The 8502-nt window shown below is 38.9% G+C and overlaps 1 long non-coding RNA gene across 1 annotated transcript; it reads left to right on the top strand.

The window, feature by feature from the left end:
- The first annotated feature begins 5493 nt into the window (after window positions 1-5493).
- On the top strand, window positions 5494-6386 carry LOC145052224 (uncharacterized). The gene is made up of 3 exons (XR_013684027.1): window positions 5494-5789; window positions 5912-6016; window positions 6176-6386. It is a non-coding gene; the product is annotated as an uncharacterized LOC145052224 (long non-coding RNA).
- Window positions 6387-8502: the final 2116 nt, after the last annotated feature.

Genomic DNA, 8502 nt, shown 5'->3' with positions numbered 1-8502 from the left:
ATGAAGCCTTTTGCCGTGGGGAGATTCACAAACGTCAAGTTCAAGCTTATCCGAGGATCTGCAAGAACTGCTCACATGATCTCTCTGGCGGATCTGCCCAATCTGAACCCTCATGATTGGATAGTCTTGTACAACATCCTGCTGACAAACGAAGCCGAATATGGTCCCATCTTAGACCATGTCAAAAGGATGCTGGCATGCTACATCATGGAGGTGGCCCTAATGGATCAGGAGGTTGCCACAGTTTTTAAGAAGAAACCGAAAGTCAAGCCTGTGGGATCGGCCAGTGATCTGAATCAAATGCTAATGGGCAAGATAGATTCGAGGCGAAACTCTGTGATGTTCACTAGAGCCGAAGGACAGAAATGTCTCTTCGCTTTAGCTGACAAACATCTTTACACTACAACTTGCTTGGAGCACATCTTATTCATCATCAAGCAGTGTAAAGACAATTCGACTGATGATATCAAATACTTCAATGATATGATCAATTGGTACATCCGGTTTAGACAGACCATCCTTTCCATAACCAAGTGTCTGTTTAGTACCGTGAAGAAGAAGGTACCAGCTTCAGCCGCCGGCCCAAGTAGGAAGTGAAAGTCTCGCTCCAAATTGACGCAAAGGGGGAGATTGTTGGGCTGAAAAGAGTTTTGATGTTGCGTCTTTTGGGCTCGTTAGATTAGCCTTTTATTCTCCGGTTTGGGCCTGTCCAACCGAGAGCCTTTTATGTATTGTATATAAGTTAAATGCTTGCATGCATATTAGGTTAAGATTCTAGAGATTATCGATACAGCGATTGATCAAGAGTATTATATTTTTCTGTAATCGTTCTTGTAATCTTCTAATCCTTTACAGTTGATGTTCTTAATCGAGCTCTTCTAAGGATTTTATTTAATCATTCGACACGTTTGATTCAAGCTGTTTGTTCATATTATTGCGTTGTTAACTGTTTTATATTCATATACTTGTTCAAGATCTAATCGATCTTCTTAGATTAAAAGTTGTTTTAATCCCATCAGTATGATTTTTCTAAAACAGTGCAGAAAAGTTAAAAACTAGTTAACAACTTACAACTTTCATAACACTTTGTAACATGTTGAGCAAAGTGTTTATCTTTGATGACTTCATATTTTACATGTCTTTTCTATTAAGTTACATTTAAATAACAGAAATTACTCACTGAATTGTAAGAGTCCTTTAGCTTTACAAACTTACAAGATGAAACATAAGAGCATAGTTATGCATTACTAAACATACTACACGTAAACTCGTTATCGTAAATTGTGAGACACGTCTTCATTGTACTCTTAGAGTACAGGTTAAAATTCCTGTAAGTTATAACCAAAATCTATTGTAGGGAGAGCGTGATAACTGTGTATAGATCTATATTGGGATTGACACCCCACACCTTGCTACTAGCTACAGCGGGGCCTACAAGTCTACGGGTGACAAAATGTCATAACAAATTCTAAATGTCTGAAAAACGTTGTAGCAGGTCATCTTGTCGTAGTATGGTTATAGCGACTCACATAGGGAGTTAACAACACTTCAAGTTTACGGGAAATTCTATTTTGAAAAGGGGTTTTATCTATTATACATGCATACATCGTTATAAATACAAAACACACATACACGCGGTCTTGGGATTTAAGACTACATAACATTCATTAAGGAAAATAAGAGATTTTTCTTGGGTATACATTACATTTACAAACAAAGGATTTCAAACTCTTCATCCAAAATCTTATGAACTCACCAACTTAGTTGTTGACACTTTTTCAAAATTACTTGTATTCTCAGGGAATCAGTGAAACAGGAAATCAACAGCTTTTGAGGATGAGACGTTAAATCGTCAAACATTTCATTTTTGGTCATCATAGTGTAATTGATTTTGAAACATGTAAACTCATACTACGGTGTAACTGTTTCAATTGTAATTATGATGGTTTATTTACTATGAGCACTATTATACTCGTTGTTGTGATACTATACATGAAGTCATTTCCACCCCCGGACGTTTCCGCCATCCTTGGTTTGGGGGTGTGACAGATTGGTATCAGAGCATTGTTTATAGTGAACATATTATATCAAACCACATAACATATATACAAACTATAAACATAAAGAGACTAAGATTTTTTGATTAAATGTTTTTCCCTAAAATTATACTTTTAAAAATAAAACGTTATTCTTATGAAAAAGTATAAGTAAATATATGCATACCGGTATAGTGTCACGTCTAAGGAAAACGCGAAAGTTAAAAAAAAAAATAGAGGAGTTGTGCACTGTGATTATGCCTTGGGATATACAATCAAGTGCAACATCCCAAAAATACAAGCCAAAAATTTCATTTTTAAGTACGTCATTATAAAACCAACAGTGTAATCAAACATTTGTAATATCATGTCATGTCAAAACCAAAGTAGAAATAATCAAGCATGTTATCATAAAACAATATCAGAGTGTAATCCCAAAGATCTCATGTGCGGAAAACCATAGTGTGATGCGCTGCGATCAAGCCGACTCCTTTCCTTTAAAAACGAAGTACCTGAAACCAAAACTGAAAACCATAAGCACGAAGCTTAGTGAGTTCCCCCAACATACCACATACCATATAATCACATAACATACATATATTGTCAGGCATATCTGGGTGCCTGACCTACCCCTTCGGTCCTCTCGACCATATACTGTCTAGTTTATCTGAGAGCTGGCCTCCCCTTCCGTCCTCTCGACCGGATACTGACCAATATATCTGGGAGCTTGCCTCCCCTTCGGTCCTCTCGACCGGATATTGACTAGCATATCTGGGTGCTGGTCTCCCCTTCGGTCCTCCCGACCGGGTACTGGGGACTATTTCACCCCCTACTACTACCACATAACACATATATCACATAATCTATCTAGCATGGCTGGGCATGACCGCCCTTTCGGCCCTATCAGCCGGTAATCTGGGGGACTATCTCCCCCTACTGTCATTAGCACATAACATCATATCATACTAGCACAATAACATATCACATGTAGTAGCAACCCTAGATGAATATCACAGAGACAATCATCTATCATACAATTCCTACTGGTGGGCCGACATTGTGGCCGTAGACCCACTGCTACTGGAAGGTAACTCACCCCACACTGCTAAAGTCCCGAAGACACAATGCCACACTTGCTGAAGTCCCGCAGACTCGACCCCAACTGCTGGCTGACAGATCCCGAACTGTCAACACCAAAATAACACCCAATTAATAATTGGGTCCCAATACATAACCATACGTACATTCTTTGGGTAATTACTACATTACCCCTCGCTTGGCTTATTCAAGCCCAAGGCCCAATTCGTAGGCCCAAAGTCAATTCGGAATCGAAGCCCAACACATGGCCCTTTTCCAAATTGGGCCTAGGCCTATACATGGTCTCATTCTAAGGCCCAACATCATATAATCATTAAGGTCCAAACTATGGCCCATCTATGGCCCAATTTTCCAAATTGGGCCCAAGCCCCTTACATGGGTCTTACCCGAGGCCCATTAACTTATTCTAGTCTAATTGCTTGACTTTGGATGGCCCATTGATAACCCGATCATCAAGGCCTAATAGAAAGGCCCAACAATAAACCCAAGTGAAAATTAGGGTTTCATATAAAATGATGATTGGGGTTAAGTTTCCTACTTAACCCATTAAGGACTTAATCCATTAAGTCCAATATTGCTTAGATTAATCTTTGCCAATGATTATTATTTAATATCTCAAGTTATTAAATAATTATCGTGTGTGTGTGACCCGATTAATTCTTAAAGTTAGGTTTTTATTGGCATTAGGGTGTTCCAATCCAAATATTACCCCATTTATCAATTTGTTGGCCTTTTATGACAATTAGGGCTTTATTGGGCCTAATAAGCCTACTAAAATCTTATTAAGCTCATATGAGTTTTATTGGGTCCATTAGAGTCCATTTAAGCTTCATTGGGCCCATTAGAGCTCCTTTGAGCCCATTAGGGTTTCTAGCACCCCAAACGAATCTATCACAATAGGCAAAGCGCACCGCCACCCGACACGGCAGCCGGTGGCGGTAGCCACCACCCTAAGGTGGTGGTTTTCCATTTTTTTCATTACTCTTCCTTTTGTTACATTTTACAACTCTGATCCCAAAATTAACACACTAAACAAACTAATCACACACACACGCTAAAATACACACACCCGGCGGTACATGGTGGCAGCCGCCACCTCACGGTGGTGGCAGTGGTTATCTTTGTTTATTCTGGCTAGACATAACCCACACGCACACTTCAGATTGCATAGCACATGCCAGCCACCCACCTGGTAGCAAAAAGTCAAACACAATACCCTCTTCACGGCGGCATGCGATGGTCCTGGCGGTAGGAAGCAGCTGCACAAGATGGCGGCGACAGCGATAGCCGACGGTCGATCCTTGCAGTTCACGGCCTCGCAGTTCACGGCCTCGCTGGCGACTTGAGGCAACACATCAGCAGAACGAAGGGAAGGAGAAAAGGGGACGGTGGCAGCGAACGACGCCCAACCTTGCGCCTACAGCCGACGGCAACAATTTCGTCTTCACTATGTGACACATTAACAAAAGATGAAAAGGAGGTGTGGTCGCGAATGGCAACAACGTCGACAACGGGGTGGACTCCCGCTGGTGGTCATCATCGCCCCCACGATGGAATGGTGACAACGTTGTGACGGCTTGGTCGTCGACAACTACAAGAAATTTGGGTATTTACCCACACATAAATTAGCTACTCATGTCAATGTGTGGGTAAATACCCACACATATTTTTATATGTGTAGTTAAATGTCAATAATTATTTTTATATAAAGGCAAACACTTAATATATGTTGGTAATACTTTTTAGCCACACTTTTGTAGGTGGGAAAATTTCCCCCAAAATTTGATTATATATTACATGTTCGATTATACACAAATATGTTGAATTTTGTTTATATGCAAATAAAATTATCTACACATACATAAAAACTTAATACATGTGTAAGTAATTTTTGAAATTTTACGTACACAAAATATTTTTATATTAAATGTAGTTAAATAGAGTATTATATTTTTTGTTTTATATTTTTGTTAATGACGTAACAAATTAATACCTACACATATTTATGACTCTAAAAAAATTGTGGTTAATGTGTGCATATTGCTTACACATAATACTATTATATAAAATGTATAGATAATATGGAATGACATTTAAATAAAAAATATATGTAAATCGGCACTTATAACTAAAATTCAGAACAAATTAAAACTAAAGTATAAATTCAACAACAAAATGTAAATTAGGATGAGGTTTTGAGATCTAGATAATATCTTCCGAAATTGGTGAGATTATGGCTATACATGGAGACGGTTGTTCCAACAAAATCGCCCCCACAACACGTCAAAATCCTATCAAATTCAAACAATACAAGGCTGCAAGGAACGAGAATGAAATTCTAAATTTTCATTTCCCTCCTGTCATATTCTTTTCCCTCTAATATTTTTTTAGTTCCCTCCTCATTTTAATTCCCCCCTCCCCCATAGATATACATAAAGTCACAAACACAAACGACTAGGCTTTGCTTCCTCGACCCACGTCTACCCTTAATTCGCTGCCCTCATCTCCTTTTATGGCTATTTAAATAACCCATTTGTTTAATTGCAGTAAAGTCTTGTTCGGTATATTGCAACCAAAGAAGCCAAAGACAATATTTTCTTCTTGCTTCACTGTTGTAGGATTGTATAAAATATGTGTTAATCAACTTGTGTTCAAGTAAGTTTTTGTTGGCCATTCTCGTTGAATTTTCAAGATTTCTTTTGCTTTGGTCATATTAGATATCGGGACCTCCCCGAAGGTATAATTTTGTTTATGCAATTTTTTTTAAATTGCGACAGCAAGGAGGAAGCAGTGAAAATTATTTATAATGTTTTTGCACGAGTTACTTTGTGATTTGGTGGAAGATGAACAAAGAGTCAAAGAGATATCAAACAAGATTTAAGGTTAGCATTTATTATTTATTTCATTAGTTTTTATTTGTTTTATAAGGAGCTGGTAGTCATGACTTTTAGTTATCTTTTACAGCATTATCAATGTGTATTTAACTAATTTCACAGATGGTAGGGTTTGAGCGTGACACTTATCTTTTTTTTTTTTTGAAGTGCTCCTCCGTTCAAAGATCATTGAAGAAGGCTACCAAGCATAAATATAGATCATTTAAGTTTGAACCTACATAGTTTTGTATTATTTTCAAAGTAGTATGACCTCAACTTTGTACTTTTAAATGAAGTTTATTTTGTCTTTTGGTTCATCGTTGTAATGTTTAGGATTTATGGGATTTCTCTCTTCTTTAATAGATTCAAATCATTCTCTTTTTAAGCTACATATTTTATATAAATTTTATGCACATTTGATATCATGTATATGTTGATAAATTATGGGTTAAATAAAACAAATAAACAATGTACCAAACAATGTGACCCATGACCTAAGGTTATTCATATCAATAGTTCAATAATTTTCCTACACATCAAAATCAATATGAATATATTTATCGCTTTTACCTACACATAAAATATTTTTATCCACACATTGTATTATGACACGTGCCTCCAGGGACGTGCCCTGTAACTTAACATATCATCTATCTAGTCCACGTCATTGTCCATATGATTTTCCATGTCATTAGCCATGTCATCAACCACGTCATCATCTATCTAAACAAATCATATCACTTCTACATACACATACTTACTAGGTTTAGCCACACATACATGTGTAGGTATAGCTTTATCTATACCTATACATAAGTGATGTGTGGGTAATAATCTATATCTATAGTCATGAGCCAACACATGATGACATTTAATTTATGTGTGGGTAAAGCCACTTACCAACACATAATAGGTTTTTAGGCACACATAACATGTGTAGGTGAAAACCCAAATTTCTTGTAGTGAGAGAAATGGTGGCGCCCGACGGTCTTGCTCGATCGGAAACACAAAGGTGGGGGGTGATTGGTTCTTGATGCAGGCGGCTGAGGAGGCTCCCAACATGGTGGCAGGTGTAGAGAACTCTAGATAGGGTTAGGGTTTTGTTCATCCAAACATGGGAGGGAAAGAACACACGGGTTTAAAGTCTTGTATCCCATCCAAACTTTCTACAAATTTGTCACCTCTAGTCCCTCCTTACCATATCCTTTTCAATTTAAATCTGAAAGTTACCCTTTAGCCCTCCCTTCCATAATTCCTTACAAGATAAATCCCCTAATTTACAATACAACCCCTAAGCCCCTAAAATCCCTTCAAATGAAGTCCAGAAGTTACAATTTAGTCCTTGACTTCATTAATACTTACAAATTAAATCCATATTTTACACTTTTAACCTCCATCTTCTAAACTTGTGACAATTAGCTCCTCGAGACCATCCTTTGATATGTAATTATTTATTTTAGGGCTACCATTTGTTCATTAATTAATTAATTTATTTAATAAATAAACAGGGTATTACATCAAGTCTGGGAGGAATATAGCCTGATCAACTATATTCGTCCAAGAAGTGACTAGTATATGCCAGGGGATAGTCATAATGGACAACAAGTCTATCAACCTACCAACTCTCATACAAGTATAGCTCTAAGAATCAAACAAAACATTTAACATACTATAGGAGTATTTTATGCACTAAAACACAATATTTCTAGATTCATTATGTGCCTCTTACACCCCTATTCTCGTACAGACGACATGGCAGGATTTCATTTACCAGGGGATCCTTACTTTCCGAATCAAGGAAACGGTGGTTGGATAGAAGCAGAACCGGAAGAGGATCCCGAGGAAGTATTCGAGGAGGAGCCCGAGGAAGACCCCGAAGAGGACTAAGAAGAAGAAGAACCCGAGGAGGAAGAAGAAATTGACGAAGAATAATCCGAAGAAGAAGAGGAGGAGCCGGAGGAGGAAGTCATTAAACCTCCTTACATCGCCAGGGTGCCTACAAACCGTTTCGGCCACAATGGGCCTGAGCCCCGTTGGGCAACAGTGATCGAGAGGTGGAGCCGTCAACAAGGACAACGATCACCATATGGCGATCAACGGGGTTACTACGACCTCAGCCATGGGGGACCAACTGATAGAGCCCTCCCCGTCACGGTCCAGCAAATCACGAACCTAGGGTCACGAACCTAGGGAACCAGAATAGGGAAATGGCAGATCAAGTTCGGGATCTCAACGCTGTTGCAGAAGCCACCAATGCACGCACTAGGGATTTGGACAGAGACTTCTATCCCATGGACCAACTCATCGAGGACCTTACCGCCGCTTGGGCGGAGGTAAGGGAGTACCAGGTAAGGCACGCAGCTCTCGAGGAGAGAGTGACCACGGCCGAACGCCGAATTACGGAGCTTCAGGGATCCCCGACCTCGTCTCAAGGCCATAATAGGCCAGGTGATACCACCCGCCTCGAGTAGTGCTTGCACTACTCACATTTTGTT

This window comes from Lactuca serriola, chromosome 5 (assembly GCF_051521515.1).
Source record: "Lactuca serriola cultivar US96UC23 chromosome 5, Lser_US96UC23_V15, whole genome shotgun sequence".
NCBI classification, from domain to species: domain Eukaryota; kingdom Viridiplantae; phylum Streptophyta; class Magnoliopsida; order Asterales; family Asteraceae; genus Lactuca; species Lactuca serriola.
The sequence above is the reverse complement of the archived record's forward strand: the minus strand, read 5'-3'. Positions and strand labels throughout refer to the sequence as shown.